Source organism: Camelus dromedarius, unplaced genomic scaffold, assembly GCF_036321535.1.
Source record: "Camelus dromedarius isolate mCamDro1 unplaced genomic scaffold, mCamDro1.pat HAP1_SCAFFOLD_161, whole genome shotgun sequence".
Taxonomy (NCBI): domain Eukaryota; kingdom Metazoa; phylum Chordata; class Mammalia; order Artiodactyla; family Camelidae; genus Camelus; species Camelus dromedarius.
In genome coordinates this window covers 2,049,172-2,071,624 of record NW_026989763.1, presented here as the reverse complement: position 1 = coordinate 2,071,624, position 22,453 = coordinate 2,049,172, and the positions used below count along the sequence as shown (strand labels likewise).

The 22,453-nt window shown below is 40.6% G+C and overlaps 1 long non-coding RNA gene across 4 annotated transcripts in view; it reads left to right on the top strand.

Annotated features, from left to right (window-relative positions):
- The window catches only part of LOC135320591 (uncharacterized), a 120,283-nt gene extending 98,462 nt beyond the window's left edge, over positions 1-21,821 (top strand). For all 4 annotated transcript variants that reach the window (XR_010379794.1, XR_010379795.1, XR_010379796.1 and 1 more), the window contains one exon: positions 17,574-21,821. This is a non-coding gene — a long non-coding RNA (uncharacterized LOC135320591). The remainder of the gene's footprint in view (positions 1-17,573) is intronic.
- Positions 21,822-22,453: the final 632 nt, after the last annotated feature.

Here is a 22,453-nt window from a genome sequence, read left to right as displayed (position 1 = left end):
AACTGTATATAAATGACAAGTGATTTAAAAGCATGGTTAAACAACGTTACACTATAATCGATAAAGAAAGCTGGTCACTATAACTAGAATTATGACTGGTAACATTTCAGATATACCAGAATTTTAGGGAATCCATATAATTTCTAGAATATCTATATTAATAATATTTTCTCATACAATATAACCTAGGAAGATCTATTATTCATTTGACAATACCATGTTATTTAACATGCCAAATGAAACTTACTACTTTAAAATCTCTCTTTGGGATGTTTCAGGGGCCCTCTGTAGCATCCCAAACTTAACTGGAGATTAAAAGAACTTTAATTAGAAATTGATATTTGGGGAGCTTTTTAAAAGTTTTCAGAACACTTGGTCAGATAAACATATAGATCACTGTAAAGTAGTTCTTTTTCATTAACAAGAAAATACGTTAAAGGTAAAAGCAGAACAGGTCAGTTATGTGGTATAAGAAACTTTACAATTTGTTATTGAAAGTGGATTAACATTTTTAGAAAATTTTGTCATCTTAACAGAGAGAAAACCAAATCTAGTCTTCTACCAGATTACTTCTAAGATTCATTTACTTTGCCCAAGTTGATTCTAAACTTAGACATTTCCGACAACGTACAAAACCCTTTCCTCAGGGTTCCTCTTCCACAAGCGTTCCACAGCTTACTATACTCACATTAGTGTGTCCTTTATTTTCTCTTCCATTCAGAAGTAACCAGCTTCAGAAGAAAGTCACTATTTTTTATTAACAAAATATAATTACATTCATATATCTTCCTTTACACATTTATCTTACTTTCCTAGGATACTGAGATTATACCCTTAATAATAGAGATTATTTCAGGGTAGCACCAACCATTTATTAATATTTCTAAACACCTTTACTTTCTCTGTAAGGGTAAGTTAAATGTTAAATAATTCATATTACAATCTTATTTTATCTGAAAGTGTCATAGCTATTTAATAAACTCCTATCATTTAACTCAATTTAGCACAACTCTAGAATTTAAAGATACCAAACATTTAGAGAGTATCTTAACCATACATTTTAAAAATATATTTTAAAAATTTACCCAAAGCTCTCATCTCATTTGCATTTAATTTACTTAAAATTTTACTACACCACATTACTATTTTTTTCTTGACAATTCTGCAACAGATATAACAGGATCTTATTTGACTTTCATTAAAACTAGGTACAGTAAAGGTATTGTACTTAATATTGATGACTTTAAAGATGTCTATATTAATTAGAACATACTTAAACTAAACAATACCAAGTGTAATCTTAATATTGAATATTTTCCAGTTCACGTAACGCTGAAAGTCAATTTGGTCAGTTTTTATTTTAAAAATACTTAATTTTTAAGCTCTTATTTTTTTTTACGTCAAATAAGCAGAGATCTTTGACTTTGATTTTTTTTTTCAGCTGTAGAAATATCTCACATCTATAATGTGTACGCAGGCTTATAAACAGACAAAAGCTAGAGATCTCATAGGTTCACTTTAAAACTTACTTATAAGATAGGTATAATAATAGTTGGAGTAAGCTGAATTTGCTTGCTCAAATCACTAAGGCTTACTATTTATGAAACCGACATTTAAGATTTCTTGACAAATGCTGAAGGACACGTCAGAGTTATGAGTTCTAAAATGCCAAAAATTTCTTGGCCTTAAGTATTATCTCGTTGAGCTAATTAGGCTCATTCTAGGTCACTGTTTGCTGTATTTATATTTCTGATCTGCAAGACAAAGACAGACGCTTCCAGTTCCCCAGAGAACTGCTCTGTCACGCAGATCCAATTGTATCTCCTTAATTGGCTTTTTTTTGTATCAGTGAGAAGAGCTGTAAACAAAGAATTCCATGTTTTAAAACTTTAAGATTTACTTTAGCATGTCTTCCAAAGCTTGCATAAGGTATTTAGTGAGGTCTCTTTTCCTTGGGTTATAAGTTAAACCCAGGGTAATCCTCTTACTTTATTGTCTATTAGCCACTGAATATTAGTTTTTAATTTTACGTTATATTGGAAGGCTCACGAAACTCTATTGGTTTCCTTTACTTTGTTCAATTAATATTTTCTAAGGGACAGATATGTGCCCAGCCTTATAATACCAAGAAGGGGAAGCGTTTTTCCATTGAAATATATCAATCCCACAATATAATTAAGCAAATGTTTTATATAAAGCCCATTTAATATACCAATTTTACAAACTTTATCTCAATTTTATTAAATCTCGTACCTTTGATTTTTATATTTATTAGGTTTAATCAGTAATTCCTATTTCTAGAAGGAGTGTCAGAAGCTTTTTGTGTGTGTGTGTGCATTGTATCTAATTATATAGAAAAGTCTCTGGGATTCCCAAGTTTCAGCCAAAGAGCTTAGGCCCTTCTCAATTTTCAATTTGATTAATAGGTCTGTTGTCCCAATCATTGATCAAGTATTTCAGTCTATAAATATGTATTTTTTTAGCTGTATAAATACATATATTTTAAACTGTGCTAAAGCGGACTTGTTTGAACTTTAATGTTGGGGGGGAGTAGGTGATCTCTTTGGCCCTTTTTTTTTTACTTTACATAGTGTAGTATCAAAACCTTGTATCTAAATCCAAAAATGTCCATTTTATTTATCTCATTCAAAATAACCATATAAAAATATTTATCCATTTGGGATAAGCCCCTTATCTTTATCTTTTTTGACATTTTTACAATCCTTTTTCCAGTTATTCAGCCTAATTAACATTAATTATTCTAAGTATTTATTAGCATCCCTAAAACCATTGATCGGAAAGGAAAAACACAAATGTAGGTTTTCAAACCAGTTTTTTTTTTTTTAACTAATTTCTTAGGTTAACCATTAGATATATTTTTCTACCTTTAAACTTGATTTTAATAGGTACCAATAAAACGGCTGTTTATAATGAGAGCTCTTTCAACTTTCACCAATTTAAAAGTTTTCCCAAATTAAAGGATCCATCATATGGCCATCAATTTATATATATATATATAAAGTGATTTTAAACCAATAAGATGAAGAGGCTTTTCCACATGACAGTGGGGGTGTTGCTTAAATAAAATTCAAAAGTTTACTTTCCAAAAGCTAAAAGCCTTTGTGGTCCAGGCTGATGGAACAACGGTTAAGATGGCAAAATATCTGAAAATTGGTACAATCAAAGGATTTTTGAGAATCCCAATTTATTTGCGTGGCCACAATATGTACACAATACTTGTACCTTTTGTATGACAGAGTCCAAGGTGTCGTTTAAAAAAAAAGAAACACATATATACATACATACACACACATAAAACACCCAGAGAAAGATAAAACATTTACATTTCAAGGACACAGGAAGAGAAATCCAAGTTCCCCCTAAATGGGATTTTGCTCTTATAAGTTCAGAATTCCAAAAAATATTTTATCAGGCCTGGTTAGTTACTTTCAGGGTGAGTTATTTTTTCTAATTCCTAATGAATGTTGTGAGTTTTGTACGTATATAAACCTGGCTAGTGTATTAGTTGGAGGCTGGCAATCTGTCATTTCTTTTTCTTTTCTGTTCTGTGTTTTTTTTTTTTAATTTTTTTTTGAAAGTTCTATTTCCCATTGTAAGGTCGGGTTCTCAGAATAAAATTGCTGGTAAGATTTCCCACAGGGACAACACTATGGCATGAAGTCTTTGCCTCTACCATTCCTGTAATTTTCTCCATCACCCAAGAAAGCTGTTACCAGCCAGGAGGAGGGTCCCATTTTTGGAGTTGAAAGGTTCCTCATAAGAGTTTTACTTCTATTCCGAAAAATTCAATGGAGGTAACCAAATCGAGGACAACATTAGACCAGCCTCTTACCTAACCACTTAGTCCTGAACCCAGTGTCTTACAACTGGGACCCACTCAGGACGTTTTCACTGGGTGAGTATTTTCCTGGTATGTTTCCACCAGCCCCACTTCAGACGTCTCCTCAAGGTGGGTGTTTCCTGTTATCTTTCAACCAGGCCCCACCCAGTATGTCTCCACTGGGTGGGTTATTCCCCCCCAGTATCTTTCAACTGGAGGGCCAGGTACCTGGATACACCACAAAATAAAACTCAGGATCATCAACCAATTTGGGAGATCCGAGAACCAGGAGAGACTCACCCAAATTCATCTGGATTCCCCAAGGAGGCAGATGGGCACAAAGTGCCAATGCTGGTACCAAGGCTCCGGTAACTCTGAGAGTTCAGCTGGAGAGAAGTCTGCTCTGGGTCCCTTCCTGGTGTCCAAAACTTTTGACTGAAATACATGTGCAGCCTAAAAGTTAAGAGTTATGTTTTATTTGGCGGGAGGACTCGAGCCGGGATGACAGACTCTCAGATCGCTCGGAGGGACTGTTCCCAAGTGGTTGAGGAGGAGCTAGGATATATAGGAGCTTTACAACAAAGACAAGGTTGTTGGAACAATAAAAGATTGCTTGTTATCTAAAGAAAGCCAGGTATCTCAAGTTCAAGAATTTAGTGCTTTTCCATGTATGGGAGGAAGCAAACATTTTGACTCACTGAATTCATTCTTTAGACAAGCACCTAGCTATCTAGGGCAAGTATCCTGTCCTTTCTTATTCTGAGTCTGCTCAGAGGGCACCGTTGTGAGTGGCTGTAGTGGCTGGGCTGCAGGCCTGTCTTCACTGGGGTGTGTTGGCAGCCACTGATGATTTGGTTTCAGCATTCTTTGTTTACTTACATGGTTGCAGTATTTTCATTCACACTGTAGTATTTTCGGTCACAGAATGATTATGGATAATCTGCAAACTTGGAAAGCAACCGAGATGGAATTACTTCAGGTACCTTCTAATTTAATAAGCCGTGTGCAAACATAAACATGGAGGAAGCATACAAAAGGATTTGGTGGTGTAGGGAAGGTGTTCTGCACATTACAGGAGAAGGCAGAATTCCTTTTCTTTGTGGGCAGGGACGTAAGCCCACCTTTCTTTTCTGTAGTGGTTCCTGAGAACAGTATATGGTAATTAATGAACATTGAGAAACTGTGGCAAACATTGCATTCAAGAGCTGGCCGGCTGCAAACTTGTGTATTGGACAGGTGGATTTCATAGGCAAGTGGTCAGGTGGATGGGAGAGAGATGGATCCCAGGCCTGGGCCCAGATTCAGGTTTAAATCGCCATTTCCTCACCATGGGGCCTTGGACTAGAATGTAACCTCTCCTAACCTGTTGGTGAATCTGTGAAATGGGCATGATAATATTGGTTTCTACCTGGGATTGTTGTAAGTTGTAAAGAGTATTATAGCACACATGAAGCACTTAACACACTGGCACTTAGCAGTGTTCACTGTGTGTGGACGTCCCGCTTCGCGTGTGTCAGAGTCGTAAAGACAGCATTTGTCTGTTGAGGATGCACTGGTAGCCCCTTGAATAGGTTGTGAATTTGGTTATTTCCTTTTGGTAAATCTGTGTGCCATGGGCAGTTATTTTCATGGACAGATGAGGAATCTCAGGGTAAAGAAGACTGTGTAATTTGCCCAAAGTCAGACCATAATTTTGGGTGCAGGGGCCTCAGTTCAGCATAGGCCCCTGGGCCTTCTGCCCTCTCCTTTCAGCACCTGAGCCAGATGTGTGCTCGGCTGTCTCCCAGCCCAGAATATCCAGCAGGGAGGAAGACATACCTGGCCCTGTGCTGCTTGAGCAAAACTCCGGGGTGGAGGCAGTTACAAAATGGATAAACATAAAAACAGATGACTGCAAACTGTGATCAGCTCTGAGAAGGAAAGGAACAGACCTCGCCGTGCAGCGCTGGGAGCTTACCCGTCGGGGCTGCTCTGGGGGCGTTCATCTCAGCTAAACAAGCTCTGCTGCTGCACAAAGGCAGGAAGGCAGGGCACGTGTGACCAGGTAGACTGGGCCTCGTTAGTCATACTCATTCCCCATTAAGCGGCAGCTGTCATGGGCACTTACCTAGTAAACAGATGTTGGCCATAATCATCACGCACTTTGCTTGGTAGTTTTATTGGCCCCAACTTTGAGATGAGGTCATTGAAGCTGGGGAGTTTGCTGCATGCCCGTGATTACCGTGAAAATACCCCCACTGGTCTTTCAACCTAGACTGGCGTGGCTGTCATGCCCCAGCCCTGTGAATGGCATCGTGTAGCTTCTCCCAAGTGGCCCAAATGACTGATATTGATTTTCTTAATTCGTAGGAAATGGTATGTGACAGTAGGAGAAAAAGGTAGTAAGAAATTGTTTGGAAAACTAGAAAAAAATTCAATTCTTCCCCAGCTGGGGGAGCGTAAGCTCTGTCACACACTCCACTCACTGCCTGTCACCTCCTCCCTGCCGACTCCGTGTTCAGAAGCCACTCTGAGCCTTTGAAGAACATTTTGCCTCATGACACTGTTGACTAGGACCTGCGACCTTTCTGTCCCTGGTTAACAGTCTATTCAAAGCCATTTAAATTTTATGCAGGCTCCTCCGCTCAGATGTAAGAATAGCCTCTTTAAACTTCTTGATGCAGCGCCTTAATGTTGATCTTGTGAAGGAAACCTAGTCAAAACCTGGGATGTATGCACATAGTGACCGTAAACTCAGCACTTTTTGAAGTTCAGAATCAGATGGGTGGGAGACTCAGGAAAGGCTTTTTAAGGTAGAAAGGGGAAAGTGAAAGGACGCAGGCTGTGTAAGACTGAAACATCTCGGTCCCAGCCAGCAAGGCACCTGCGTTCAAGATGGTGGGTGGAGAGTGCAGAGTTGTCACAAAGAAAGAAGTGGTGGGATGGGAGGGAGGACAGTTAGGTACTTTACTGGGGAGGGAAATAGTGGGCTGAACATTTCCTGGTTGAACAAGAGGACTGTGACATGATGTGCTTGTATTTTGGAGAGAAGGGTTTTGTGGGGACAGGCCTAGGGAGAACGCTCTGTGGCTGGGGAGTCAGCACAACAAAGAAACATAGAGAACCGGGCAGACCCCAGGGCCCCTGCTGGGGGAGAGGCTGCCCACCAATTCGAGCCCTTGGGGCTGCTTCTGTCCCTTAGCCGGGGCCTTAGAGCTCCCTTCACAACCCAGTCCTGTTGATACTAGAAAAAATAAGTGGGGCATGAGAAGGGCTGTGTCCCAGGCTTTGGTTGAGCCCCTTGGGTGTGCCCTGCCAGATGTGGGTACTTGGCTTCATGCAGGAAAGTATTCAAGGGCAAGCCACTGTTGAGTAAAGGTAGATTTATTCAGAGAGATTTGTTGAAAGGCAAGAGATATTCCACGATGTGTGGGGGTTTGATGCTCAGATTAAAAGTAGGTACACACTCCACAGAGTGTGGGCCTTCTCTGAAACGGGAGAGAGAGGTGTGACTCCTAGGCAGTGCTGTGTTGCTTGTATTCATGGGCTTGGTGGTTTCATATGCTAATAAGTAGAAGGACCAGCCTAAGGGCAAGGGGCTGGAATTCACAGGGAGTTGGCCATTTCCCACCCTTTGACCATTTTTGTCTAGCCTTGGGACTGCCATGGTGCCTGGGGGCTTGTTATTCACCATGTTACTATTACAACGGGTGTGTAATGAAGCTCAAGATCTGCTAGAACTTAAATCTCTTCATCCTGAGCCTCAAGGCCTATTGGGGGTTGAATCCTTCACCATTTTGATGTTAATTGCTTTGGCCTTCCTTGAATGGCTGTGCTCTGCCCCCTTCCATCCTGTCTCACTGTGATGACACAGAGAGAACAAAGGCCCGGCCCTGGCTGTGCTCCTGCATTTAACAGGGGGAGGGGTGGGGTAGGCTGAGGATGACTCTGGGTGGTGTGAAAGATGTTTCAGATTTTCCCACGTGGGACATGGGGACCTGCCAGCTGCACCGCAGATTTATCTCACGGGCATTATCGCTTGTGTCACTCATTTGTTTCTATTTTTCTTTTTTTTTTTTTAAGTATTTAATCTAAATTTAATATCAGGGTTTTTTAGGAAACAAATTTCTCTTTTTATTTTCTTTGGGGCTCTTTTTGGGGGGGTAGGTAATTAGGTGTATTTATCTGTTAGTGGAGGCCCTGGGGCTTGAACCCAGACCCTGTGTATGCTATACACACGCTCTAACACTGAGCTCTACCTCCCGCCCCTTCATTTTTTCTTTTTGCTTTAGCTGCCAAAAATCTTACAGCTGAATTTCTAGTCGGCCTTTAACACTTACCCTGACTTCATGGCATCCATTTTTATGAATTTACCTCCCCCTGGTTTCATTTAAGTATTGAATCTCCATTTTCTTTTCACTCTCACTTTTGTCTTTTTGTTGTTATTGTTGTTAAGCTGTGTTTAAAAAATTGTTTAAATTCTCTTTTAGCAGGAGGCTGAAAGTAAATAAATATGTAAATAAACATCACACTTAAATGCTTTTATACATTCTAAGCTGTTTAGTAGTTACTTAAAAACTGGACTGATTTTAAAGTTATAATATTTTTACATTATTTTTTAATTTTTTCAAAAGGTATAGCTGATTTACAATATATGTTTCAGGTGTACAATAGTTGCTCCATTTATAGTTATTGTAAAACATTGACTGTATTGCCTATGTTGTAAGATACATCCCTCTAGCGTGTTTATGTTACATGTAGCAGCTTGTATAAGAAAGTTGGGTAACACAGAGTCTGGGGCATTGCTGTGTCTGACTCAGGTTCCAGGTCACCCTGCCTGTCAGACCCCAGGCCCTCACAACTGTCTGCAGGGCAGCGAGTGGAGGCAGCTCTCATCAGCGCTGGTACCAACCTCTGAGTGGCAGTGACAGCAGTGACTGTCTGTGGACGTGCAAAGTGTTGTTCCAGGAGATTTACATGCATTTCTTCATTTATTATTTAAAGCCCTCCTGTGAGGGATCGTTTTAGGTTTTTAATGAATAATACACTTTATTTTTAATTTAATAGACTTCAAACTTCAGGAAAATTTACAGGAGTAGTACAATGAACACTTAGATACACTTCACCTAAAAGGGCAGTATTTGTCCTTTTGTGTCTGGCTTACTTCAGCATACTTTTTTAAGGTTCATCCATGTTGTAGCCTGAAACAGTAATTTATTCTTTTGGTTTAATAATATCTTTTTTCTTTTTCTTTTTTTTTGTTTTTGGTCTATTTAAAAATAGTTTCATTGAAGTCTAGTCAGTTTATAATGTTGCATCAGTTTCTTGTTTACAGCACAACACTTCAGTTATATAGGAATATACATGTATTCATTTTCATATTCTTTTTCAACATAAGTTACTATAAGATATTAAACATATTTCCCTGTACTATACAGTATAAACTTGCTGTTTATTCTATACATAATCAGTATCTGCAAACCTTGAACTCACAAGTTATCCCTTCCCACACCGTCTCCCCTCTGGTAACCATAGTTTGGTTTCTATGTCTCTGTGTCTGTTTCTGCTCTGTAGATAAGTTTCTCTTTCTTTTTTTTTTTAAGATTCCACATATGAGCGATCTCATATGGTATTTTTCTTTCTCTTTCTGGCTTACTTCTCTTAGAATGACATTCTCCAGGTCCATTCATGTTACTGCAAATGGCATTATTTTATTATTTTTTTATGCCTACGTAGTAGTCTATGGTATAAATATACTGCAACCTCTTTATCCAGTCATCTGTCAGTGGACATTTAGGTTGTTTCCATGTCTTGGCTATTGTAAATAGTGCTGCTGTGAATATTTGGGGGAAGGTGTCTTTTTGAATTAGGGTTACTTCTGGATATATGCCCAGGAGTGGGATTGCTGGGTCATAGGGGAAGTAAATTTTTTGTCTTTTGGTGAATCTCCATACAGTTTTCCACAATGGCTCCACCAAACTTCATTCCTAGCACAGTGTAGGAGGGTTCCATTTTCTCCACAGCCTCTCCAGCATTTATTGTTTGTGAACTTCTGAATGATGGCTATTCTGACTGGTGTGAGGTGATACTTGATTGTAGTTTTGATTTGCATTTCTCTGATAATGATATTGAACATTTTTTCATGTGCCTATTGGCCATTTGTATGTTTTCATTGGAGAAAAGTTTCTTTAGCACTTCTGCCCATTTTTGGATTGAATTGTTTATTTTTCTTTCTTATGAAGTGTAAAAGCTGTTTATATATTCTGGGAATTAACCCCTTGACAGTCTCATTGAATGTAAATATTTTCTCCCATTCCATAGGCTGTCTTTTTGTTTTGCTTACTGTTTCCTTTGCTGTGAAAAAGCTTGAAAGTTTAATTAGACCCCACTTGTATATTTTTGCTTGTATTTCTATTGCTTGAGTAGACTGCTCTAGGAGAACATTGCTGAGATGCATGTCAGATGTTTTGCCTACGTTTTCTTCTAAGAGGTTTGTAGTGTCTTGTCTACATGTTTAAGTCTTTAAGCCATTTTGAATTTATTTTTGTGTGTGCTGTGAGGGAGTAGTCTAACTTCATTGATTTACATGCAGCTGTCCAGTTTTCCCTACACCATTTTCTGAAGAGGCTGTCTTTACTCCATTGTATGTTCTCACCTCCTTTGTCAAAGATTCAATGACCAAAAGTTTTTGGGACTATTCTTGATAATTTTTTTACCCATTCATTGATGGATGGACATTGTTTGTAACTTTTGGCTACTCTGAATGATACTGCTATGAATATTGATGTGCAAATTTTTGTGAGAATATGTTTTCATTCTGTTGGCTGTACAGTTGGCCCTCCATATCTGTAGTTTCCACTTCATGGATCCAGATGGCTGGTTGTAAAGGGACTCGAACATCCTTGGATTATGGAATCCAGGGTGGTGGGTTCCTGAAACCAATCCCCCGAGGATACTGAGGGATGACCCTATATGTAGGAGTAGAATTGCTGAGCCATATGATAACACTAAACTTTTGAGGAAACACCAGACTTTTCCAAAGAAGCTGCACCATTGCCCATTTCCAATGGCTGCATATTGAGGGTTCCCATTCCTCTGCCTCCTGACCGACAATTGTTATTGTCCGTGTTTTGATTATAACCATCCTAGTGGGTGTAAAATGAGATCTCATTTTGATTTTGATTTGACTAGTGATGCTGAGCATCTTTTCATATGCTTATTGGCCATTTGTGTATCTATTTAATTCCTTGGTAAATTTAAAAATTGGGTCGATTTTCTTTGTATTGGTCAGTTGTAAACATTTTTTTTATATCCTGGATACTAGTCTCTTATTAGATATATGCTTTGCAAATTTTTTCTACTATTCTGCAGATTGTCATTCCACTTGACTTTTTTAAAATATTAAGACAATTCCTTTATAGGGGAGGTAATTAGATTTATTCATTTATTTTATTTATTTATTTATTTTTTGCCAAGCATGCACTCTATCACTTGAGCTACCCACTTCCCCTTTCATTTCATTTTCTTGATGATGTCTTTTGTAACAAGTGGTTTTAATTTTGATGAAGTCCAGTTTATCTGGTTTTTTTTTTTTATCACTTCTGCTCTTGGTATTGTATCTAGGAAATCATAACCTATCCTAGGACCACAAAGATTTATACTATGTCTTCTTTTAGAAAGTTTATAGGTTTAGATTTTACGTTTCTGTCTGTGATCCATTTTCAATTAATTTTTATTTGTTATATACAATAGGGGGTTTCAGATTCTAAATTCATTCTTTTGCCTGCAGATACCCAGCCTTCCCTGCACCATTCGTTGAATAGACTATTCTTTCAATGCAGTGTTGTTGGCACACTTGTTGAAAACTGATTGTAAATATAAGTTTCCCCCCTGGAATTTTTACTGTGTCTCATAGATTTATGTACCCAAACTTATGACAGTACCATAATGACTTCAGTACTATAGATTTGTAGTAACATTTAAAGTGAGTCCTCCCACTTTGCTCTGCTTCTTCAAGATAGCTTTGGCTGTCCTGGGCCCCTTGCACTTCCATATGAATTTTGGGATCAGTTTTTCAATTTTTGCAAAGAAGTCAGCTGGAATTTTGATAGCGATTCCACTGAATTTGTAGATCACTTTGGGGAGTCTTAACATTTTTAACAATATTGTCTACTATTCCATGAACATGGGATGTCTTCCATATATGTAGATCTTCTAAAATTTTTTCAGTGATACTTCAAATTGTTCAATGTACAAATCTTGTAAATTTTTGTTAAATGTATCTCCCATTTTATTTTTAATGCTGTTGTAAATGGAAAGGCTGAGCTTCTTAAGGGTGGGACTATATATCAATTTGTTTATTTCTAGGATTCCTACACATCAAATACACTAGGTTTATATTTGCTTCATAAATCTATCCACAACTCTTCCCTCCCCTGTGTTTTAAAAAACCAAGACCCAGGTTAAACTACCTGAACACCTATGTGGAAGTGAGAAATGAGACCCTTGGGTGGGGCTTTGTGCAGATGATACTGAGAACTTATTTAGGATGGCTTCATCTTAATTTCTTTTAAACAATCCTTTCAGTGTATATAGTCAGATACATTAAGAACATGCCCTTTTGATGTACAGAGGAGCTAAGACTATCATTTTCAAATAATTTCTAGTGAGAATGTTGTACTTGAAACCTAATTTGTATCTATCTTTGAAGATTTATGTTTCAGGAGCTTTGACTAAAGAACACCTGTCTTTATTCAATAACGACAACTAAATGCTCAAACAACATGTAAGAGTTTGAGCTGTAACTGGAGGCAGCGCTTACCTCTCCCAATACACTTGTGCTGATCTGCTCAAAAGGGTTCGTCCAACTGTTTGTCAGTAGTCTGTTGGACAAAGCCATAAATCATTGATTTAAGGTTGCTGGAATGCAACATATTCTTATTAATACTAAGTAAGCCCATATTGAGTGCTTACTGTATGTTGGGAATTGTCCCTCAGACTCACATGAGTTTTATTTCTCTGAAAACCTTACATATTTCCTTGTTATTCCCACTTTACAGATAAGGAGACTGAGGAATAAGTCTTCTCTCTTTTTGGGGGAGCTCATTATCAATGACTGGAAGTTGTAAGGAAAAAGATATTGATTCATCCTGAGAAAATATTTTTCTGAGAGTCAGCATTTTAGAGGGTGACCACTGAAGAGGGTGATCATTGTTAGAGTGAGACGAGCCCCGTGTTGTACGGAGTCAGCATCCCAGTCCTGGACACGGCACTGTGCTGCTTGGTGGGTGAGGCGGCGTGGCCGCGCAGGGAACGAGGATGCCGGGCCGTTGGGCTGTGCTCAGGCCTGGTGAGGCTTTCTCTGAAGAGCAGTGGACCATCATTGACAGATTTTAATTAGGGGAGTGGGGTGCTCTCGTAGATCACTTTTGTGTTTGTAGAATGCTTGCAAACATTCAGTAGGCTCGGCAGAAAGTGATGTGACGAATCAGAGTAGGATGGCTGCGAGGTGTAGCAGTGTTCAATTTTCAAGTGGTTTTCAGTCCCATGTTTGTGGCTCAGTAGACGTGTCACTTTGGATGACGCACTCAAGGAAGTGAAACAATTTATTTAATCAATTGAAGCAGTGATGTACCCAATTCCCAGGACTGTTGTGGAGATCCAGTGAGATAACATTCGCACAGTGTGCAGCGTGGTCCCCAGCCCAAAGTCAGTGCTGAGGGAGTGCCTGTGAATACCTGGTAGGTCAGGTGTCGGTGGTGGGTCTCGGTGACTGAGGAAATCTGAGCCCTGAAGGAGGGGTCCAGTCACATCTGTGAGTGATGGGCCTGAGCTGGGAGGGGCAGAGAGACCTTCCCTCCCAACCAGGGGCCCTGGGCAGGACGGCTATGGGAGGAGCACCGTGAAGTCAGCTCTTTTCAGGTGGAGTTGGAGTTGCTCTTGAGACATCTAAGTGCAGTGTCACGAGCTCACAGAGGAGGTCTGGGCCCGGGCTGTGCATTTTCCTATAATCTCAATCCCTGAGGACGCCAAGGTATTGATCGCTGAACGTGAAGTATTCTTTACAGGACAAGTGAATAGTAGTATCATCTCTGTCATCAAAGCTCACGTCTCTTTATTCATAACCCACTTTGTTAATTGGATACTTACAGGGCGGTTCTTCACCGCCCTCCCCTAGGCTCAGGCTCCACAGTAAAGAGCTGGTGAGCCTCCCTCTTTTCCAGAAGTAGACACATTTAGCTGGTAGCCTTCTATACCTCGCCAGACTTAGAATTTTAATTTGTTGTTTTAATTCTATTATCTGTTGGTCATCTCCTGACAGGAGAGACGTTTTACCTCATGGTCATGTTTCAATTAGCTGTTACTGAGAATTGCTGATCTGATCCATAGTGTATGTATTATATTAACTTTGTAGAGTACTTATCATTTTTCTTTCTTTGCCCTTAAATTTTGTTTGCCCCTTCAAGTTTCTATCCTATTTCGGGCCTTATTTTTTTTAATTAAAAAATGTGTGTTAGTAGTTAAGAAAACAAAAGCAAAGAAACAATGCACATGATACCTAAGTTTAGAAAATATCTATTGTGTTTTCTGTCTCGGCAATGGAGTGTTCTAGAAACTCGTGAAAACGTTCATTACACAAGTTCCTTAAAATGCTGATTAAGAAATAAATCCTTCCTTCCTCATCTTTCAAGCTGCACAGCTAATTTTCAAGAAAGTGAGGGGAAATCCTCAGAATCCAAGTCATATCAGAAAGCAGGGATTCTGGGAGATACGTGAGACTTAGAATCCCTGGGGTGCCGGTTGGCTCCTGAACTGAGTGTTAGTTGCCCTGGCAGGAGGGCGGGAGGTGAGCCCCGGGCCTCTCACACTGGGAGTTGGATGGCTCATCCTATGTAAGGCCAAGCACATCCTGAGAATCCTGTTTAATAAAGGGTGAATTAGAAAGAAAGAAAAATATCATTCCTCAAGGCAAGAAATTAAGGAAAGTCAATTTTTGGGGATGCAGGGAAAAATAACAAATCCAAAGTAAGGATTTAGTTTAAAGCTGTTCTGGCATGAGAGTGACCACAATCTCCTGGCAGAAAATCACAGCTCCTCCCGGAATGAGAAGTTGTGTTTTGAATGAAACAGTGAACAGCCATTCCTAAAAAGGCCTCCTGAGTCTTCTGGATCAAGATACTAGACCCAAACAGCTCTCTTCCAAGGTCTCATTTAAATAACCAGAAAGGTTTTAAAGGAAAGAAGCCATAATCATAGTTCTATTTATTGACATTAGTATATGCTAGGAATTCAGAGGTGACTATGGAGTTGTCTCCTCTTTTATGGACCTTACTTTCTGTTTGACATAGTTGGGGAGCTGGGTGGAGGGAGGTTTTAGTCTGTTGCAATTAGCTAGGAAAGGAAATTAAGAAAGCAGTGAAGGGTGGGTGAACTTTTTAGCTGAGGACAGTCCTGTTCATTTGGCTTTTAATTGCAGGCTCGATGAGTTTTCACTGGAGGGAATTGATCTTACAGAAAATGGACTTAACTCAGGCCTCTTCAGAATGGACAAATGAACCTGGAGAAAGACAGTCAAATCTGTGCAGACATTGAAGTTCACGTGAACGTGCTGTATCCCTGAGCCAAAGATAGGACAAGTAGGCAGCACTTCTTGAGGACAGAGGGGTGGTTTTTAAGGTTCTCCAAGAATGAATCCCAGGGAACCGGGATGGCCAGTTGTCAAACTGTGACTTTGCTTTTTGGACGGTGTGCCCACCAAAGGTATTTTCCGTTTATTAGTTTTCATTTCTCTTAAATACATCTCAGGTGATGAGGACGTGGGCACAAGCATTGGACGCCATGTCGAGGAGACTTTGGATACCTGCCTAGAAGCGCGGGCACAGCTGCGGCTGCGTCATACATCTTGCCGCCCACCCCGTTGCCCGGCTCCGTGATCACGGCAGGGTGGTTCCTTGATGACCTGTCCATCTCCTTTGTGACATTGTAACCCACCAAAAACCGGAGCGTATTAGCTTGGCTTTGTTCTTTTCCATCCTTCTCTTTGAATGGACTGATAGTGGACCCAGTTATGTTAGCAGATGTTTTACAAGTAGGGCTCTCAGTACAAACCTTGTAATCCCCGCTGTGTGATCTAGAGAAGAAAGTTACATTCTTTCCAAATTGTTTTGATACACTTATGTGGGAAAATGGTGTACGTTTGAATATGTATTTCCTCTCTGAATCATCATGGCTAGAGATGAATGTGGGCAGACATGGAATGTGTTTTCTGTATTTGAACTGTATGGTCCCCTAAATTCTCCCCAGCTTTTTAAAGTCATCACTGGAGTGTTACCTCCAGAGTGTCCCAAAGCATCCACCACTGCCTGTTCTTCAGACACTGTGAGTTTCCAAGTTGGAGAAGGCTGCTAGCTGGTGAGGCATTCTCTGGCACATCTCTGGCTGGCTGATGTGGGCTTAGCACCCAAGACTTGGCAGACAGTAACTAACCATGATCACTTCCATTTCTGGGACACTCATGAAGGATTTTATACGTATGCTAGTGGCATACGTTATTTCAATTAATTTTCCCAACAATCATAATTAGATTTTTTCACCTCTATTAATAAGTAAACTGTCAAAGCGAGTGACGTGCAGACTTTGGACTGGAACACGGGTCTTTCTGATCCCAGTCTCTGTTCCCTCCCCGACCTATCCTTCCAGATGGCCAGGAGACTCTTCCTCAGTCTTGAGTTTCCTGCTGATATTACCACTCTCTTTGTTTCTAGGAGAGGAAAAGAAGTCTAAACTTACTTTCCAGTTGAAAATGGAATGGAGAGTTAACGTTGGAAGCCGGGAGAGTCTGTCCTGTGATGAAGCGGCCTCCTAGCCACTTCCACTGGGACGTCACGTCACTGTCTTGGCCCCTTGCTCAGCCTGTGCACAGGTGACAGCGCAGATGTGCCGAGCAGTCCTCCCGGACAGGGCAGTGGGTTGGAAAGGAGTTTGGGGATTTGGTTTCATTTCATAGGTTTCTGAGGGCCTTGGCCTGGCACTTCGAGTGGGACCATTCCCTGTCCCACATACTCATGCTCTGGGCCCGTGCAGGCCTGATGTGGCCTCAGCCTGAGGCTCAGGGCCCGTGGTGAAGTGGAGAATTTTAGTCCAGGGTCTGTGGAGGCTCTGACAATTCTGGGTCGTGGGACATTGTCCAGGATGATAATAATTCTTCCCCGAGTTTCAGATTTCCTTGCCTGTGAGACGGGGTAGTAATAGTTTCTGAGATGATTGTAATGATTCAGTAAGGGGCGCAGCGTGTGCTGGCAGGTAGCTGGTGCTTAAGGAGCAGAAGTCGCAGTCACTCTGTCAGCCTCTCACTGTGTGCTCTGTGCTTTGAGAAGATGTGTATTTGGTGAAAGTCCTGCCCAAATACTAGGGTCTAGATGAAACGTTGTTCCTTTACTTTCCCTTTCTTTTGCTCCTTCCTTTCTCTGCGTCTCATGTGTAGGGAGCAGATTCCTCTGTTTCAGGGAATACAGGCCTTTCTAGGTAAAAGGACAGGATGAACGTGGATAGGTGGGGCCGGAGGGGGTCTGGAGCATCTGCACAGCGCTGCTTCCCTGCATTTCTGCATCCGGTCCCATCAGTGCACGAAGTCAGCCTTCCTCTTCCTTCCTGTGTCATCAGGTCTCTGTTTTATGGGAAAACATTTTTTACGTGTCTTTTTTCACTTACATGTTTCGTTCAGATGCTTGTTGCTTTTTTCCCTGTGCTTCAGCGTTCCTAGGAGAGAATTCAGCAGTGCAGCATCCTCTCCGAGCTCTATGAGTTGATCGGCTTCCACTGCAAGTCCGTCTTCTTCAAGTGGGTGGCCCCCGTGCAGCGCGTGGCCCCCGGCATCCCGGAGCCTGGCGGGAAGGCCTGCTACCGACTCCTTCTGCAGACGCTTCCTGGCTACAGTCTGTCACTGATTCTGCAGGACTTCAACAAAGGTTTTGGGACTAAAACATTGCTTCAGTCCGATTAACCATGCCTTGTTTGGGCCCTGCTCTCCTGTCTCAACAGGGTGAATTGTGATTCGTGTAGAGCAGGACACAGCAGACTTTTTTCTGTCAAGGGCTTGGGAGTCAATATTTCAGGATCTGCAAACCTCCTGATCTCTGGTGCAGCTGCTCAGCTCTGCTGTTCAGACGCCAGAGCAGCTGGAGAGTCCACACACCCACAGAGCTTTATTCACAGCAGTGGCTGGGGCTGGATTGGGTGTATGAACTGCAGTTTGTCCCCACAGCCTCCTCACTATTGACGCCTGTACCTGAGCGTGCATTTGCGACAATGGGTGAACCTACACTGACAAGTCATCATCACCAAGAGCCCATACTTGACACTAGGATTTACACTTGGTGGTGTGCACTCTGTGGGTTTGGACAGATGTACAATGACACGTTTCTACCATCACAGCATCATACAGAGTAGTCTGTCTTAGTGACCCTAAAAATGCTCCTTGCTGCACCTCATTCATTACTCCTTCCCCTCTAGCCTCTGACAGTAACTGATCTTTTAGTCTCTGTGGTTTTGCCTTTCCCAGAACACCATACAGTTGGAATCAGAGAGTTGCAGAATCTTCCCAGATTGGCTTCTTTCACTTAGTAATATGCATTTAAGGTTCCTCCATGTCTTTCCATGCCTTGATAACTCATTTTATTTTAACACCATAAATAGTCCATTTTCTGCCTGGACCACAGTTTATTTATCCATTCACCTACTGAAGAACAGCTTAGTTGTTTCTGAGTTCTGGTGATTATGAATAAAGCTGCTATTAACATCTGTATGCAGATTTGTGTGTGGACGTAATTTTCCATTTTGTTCAGTAAACACCAAGGAGCACAGTTGCCAGATCATATGGTAGGAGTACGTTTAGTTTTGTAAAAAATTGCCAGACCGTCTTCCAAAGTATCTGGGCCATTTTTCATTCCCACCAGCAATGCAAGAAAATTCCTGACGCTCCACATCCTCACCAGCATTTGGTGCTGTCAGTGTTCTGAGTTTTGGCAGTTCTGACTGGTGTGCAGTGATAACTCACTGTTTCAGTCTGCAGCCCCTTGATGACAGATGCTGTGGAGCATGTTTCCATAGATTTCTTTGGCATCTAGTTTCCATGTTGAGGTGTGTGTTGAGGCATTTTGCTCATTTTTTAAGCAGGTTATTCATTCTTCTTGTTGAGTTTAAAGAGATTTTGGTGTATTCTGGATATCAGCCCTTTATCAATGTGTCCCTGCCCTTCACCTGCAGCACCGGAGTTGTCCTTTGGGTCTCAGTGGAGTGTCAGCTCTTCAAAGAGGTTCCCTGTCTTCCCTCACCTAAATACTGTCCTTGAACTTTTCACTTTCATTGACTCACTTTGTTCTTTTTAAATAGCATTTCCCATAATTTGTAAGTACATTAAAAAAAAAGGCAATGATTGAACACTGCCTCCCCCACCAGGCTGTGTGCCCTGTGAGAGCAGAGACCCTGTCCCCACTCACCATGTCCCATGACAGCACATGTCACATGTCCATGTAAATGTGTGTAACGTGGGGCCAAACCTGATGAGCAGCTATGACGACATGTGTTGGCTACCATTCATTGAATAGAGTTTGTTTCTTGATCTTAATTTTAAATCACATGAATGAAACATGTTTCTTTTGAAAAATAAAACAACAAAGCACACCTCCATGTGATTGGTACTTTCTACTTAGCCTTCTGACCCAGGAGGGGACGTTCACCATCATTTTGTGGAGGAGGTTGGGGAGGTAAAGTAGGAGAGTGAGATCAAATAAAGTAAAAATGATAACAATCAGCTGGCTTTATTTTCACTAAGACAAATGTTACTTTAAACCATACCTCAGCTGTTGTTCTGTTGTTTTAAACACTTCTCATAGAATTAAATGGAAGCCCACTAAACCCTGAAAGGGAAATTATGTGCTCAGGTCCTGAAAAGTGTTTATGTCTATTTCTTGAAATGCACATTTTCCCTGCTGGTTACAGAATGTCATGGCGGGAACACAGCCGTGAGCTGTGTGTGTCTGCCAGCTTCACGGGCTGCTCACTGTCATTTTCATTTTCTTGTGTTGCAGTGTATGAAGGTTTTCCATCAGACTGTTTGCTCAGCCCCTTCCTGAATGAGGGATTGAATTTTCCACAGGAAATCTTATGGAAGAGAGTGACAAGGCACATGGGTTTCCCAAAAAGCAATAGTTGTTGTAATAAACTCTCACATTGGTGAACTTTTTGAATACAAGCGAGTTGAAAATTTTATCACTAGGTCATATGCCACAAATCTGTCTTAAGAATAAAAAGATTCAGATTTTATAGAAGAAGCAGTTTGAATCAAGTATAAATTACAATTTGTACACTAGTTGGTGTTAGAACATGTACTCACTCTTACCATAATTGCCTGTGGTAGGAACTGGATCATTATTTATTTATTTAAAAAAAATCCTCAAGGTTCTACTTGCCTCATTCTTGATGCGGCAGTGCTGAGGTTAGTTAAGTTGGGACATTTAGAATTCTTGGCTAGGTTTTCAGGACATTGATTTCAGCCTCTTTATCTTTTTTAGAATCTCTTCTTTGTGTCGGTCTTTGGTCTTTTGACAATGTGGAAATACTGCACAGATCAGTCTTTCCCTTTTTCCTGTCTTTATGGGAAAAGATTTCTGTAAGACACACTACTAGGACATTAAGCATTTTGTGTGGGGTAAGTTTGGTCGGCTCAAAGGATTTCAATTAATACGTATTAATACTTGCTATTCAGCTAATGATAAGAAAATTATAAAATAACTTAATTATACATCAATAAATATAGTACAATAAGCCCATCACCCAGATTAAGGAATTCACAAACATTTCCATATTTCCTTTATTCAGACCTTTGTTCTTTTACTTGTCCTTTGTTGAAGTATTTGACAGCAAATTCAAGAAAACATGTCATTTTACCCTATGTACTCAAGTAGGCATGTCTGAAAAATGAGGGCCATTTCTTTGATCAGGTTTTTCCATTTGACTTATGTGCTCGTTAAGTACCAGCTGTATCAGGCATCTCACTAGGCATTAGGAATCCTTGGGGCAATGAGACAGTCCTGGCTCCCAAGGAAGTTAAGGGCTGATGGAAGAAACCAACACAGGAGCTTAGGTGCCTCACCTAAGGTCCCTGCGGGATGACACCAATTGGAAAAAATTTGTGCACAATACAGTGGGATTCACAGAAGGGACTGGTCAGACTAGTAGGGCAGGCCGTGAGAGAGGCGGTCAGCAGGGCTACAAGAGGAGGAATCATTTGATCAGAATCTGAAATCTTTTCTGCCAACCTTCCTACCAAGCCCTAGGGCCCATCACACACAACCCTGTGCTGTAACTGTTTTTGATTCCTGTTACCACGTCTCCTTCAGGAAGGATTTTAAGGTGGAAAATATTTAAAATCAGTAATTGTTGCCAGAAGGGACATAGAACAAAGAACATGGAAACAACACAAATGTCCATCAGCACATGACTGGATAAAGACGAGGTGATACATATCTACAATGGAATACTACTCAGCCATAACAGATGCAATTTGCAGCAACATGGATGGACCTGAAGACTGTCATTCTAAGTGAAGTGGGGTGAAAAGAGAAAGAAAAATGCCATAAGACTTCATTTATGAGGAATCTAAAATTAATAGCAATAATAATAAGACCACAAATGAACTAATTGTTATTTTGATTTCTTGAATATGCTTAAGCACATATGACTGTCCTTTGTGATTGGATTACCATATTCTGTTTATTATTCTTTTGTAGTTGGCTTTATTCCTCTGGTAACTATGTAAGTTTAAAAATCTGAAACTCTAATCTGTTCTTAGAAACAATAATTAGTACATATATGTAACTAAAAAAATGCAGTATACTCTATACATGTATTTACATGCAATGTGTATGTGGAGTTGAACTGTAATAATTATACCTAATAATACTGAAAAAGGAAAAAAATAAAATAATATATAAAAAAACTAATCACCCCTCTTTAAATATTAAAACATTCAGTTCTGAGATTCTGTGAAAGACGGCATTGAAGTAGGTTTTTAAGATTTTCTCCTTGCTCCTCGGTGAGCAGCCTGGGCTGCAGAGCTTGGCCGCCACAGGCGCCCAGGTCTTGCCGGCTTGCTCCTCACTTGTTGGGAGGAAGATTAGCTGCTTCAGGAATATTTATGCTCTTAGAAGTTGCTGAAAACCCCACAGAGCTTCTGTTTACATGGAGTGTATCTGTCAATATACCCCATTTTAGAAATTTGAACAGAAAATTTAAACCCAAGAACTGACAAGCACACGCTGCCCCAGCACGTGGTCAAAGCAGTGCTGTCACGGTGGCGTGTGTTGGTTCTAGAAAAAATGCACCATACACTCAAGAATGAGGGTGAACCCACAGATCTCATCTCAGCAATGCTATGAAGAGGTGGGACCCAAAGCCCCTAAAACAGTGCTGAAGTCCCCAGATGTCCCAGAACACACAGAGCCATGGGACCAAGAATCCAGTGTCTCATGGATCATCAGCCGTGGAGACCGCGTCCTGGGTCAGGAGAAGCAAAAGTAGGGATACCAGGCACACAGTCCTATTGACAGCAAAGCTTTAAAGGTGTTGAATTGA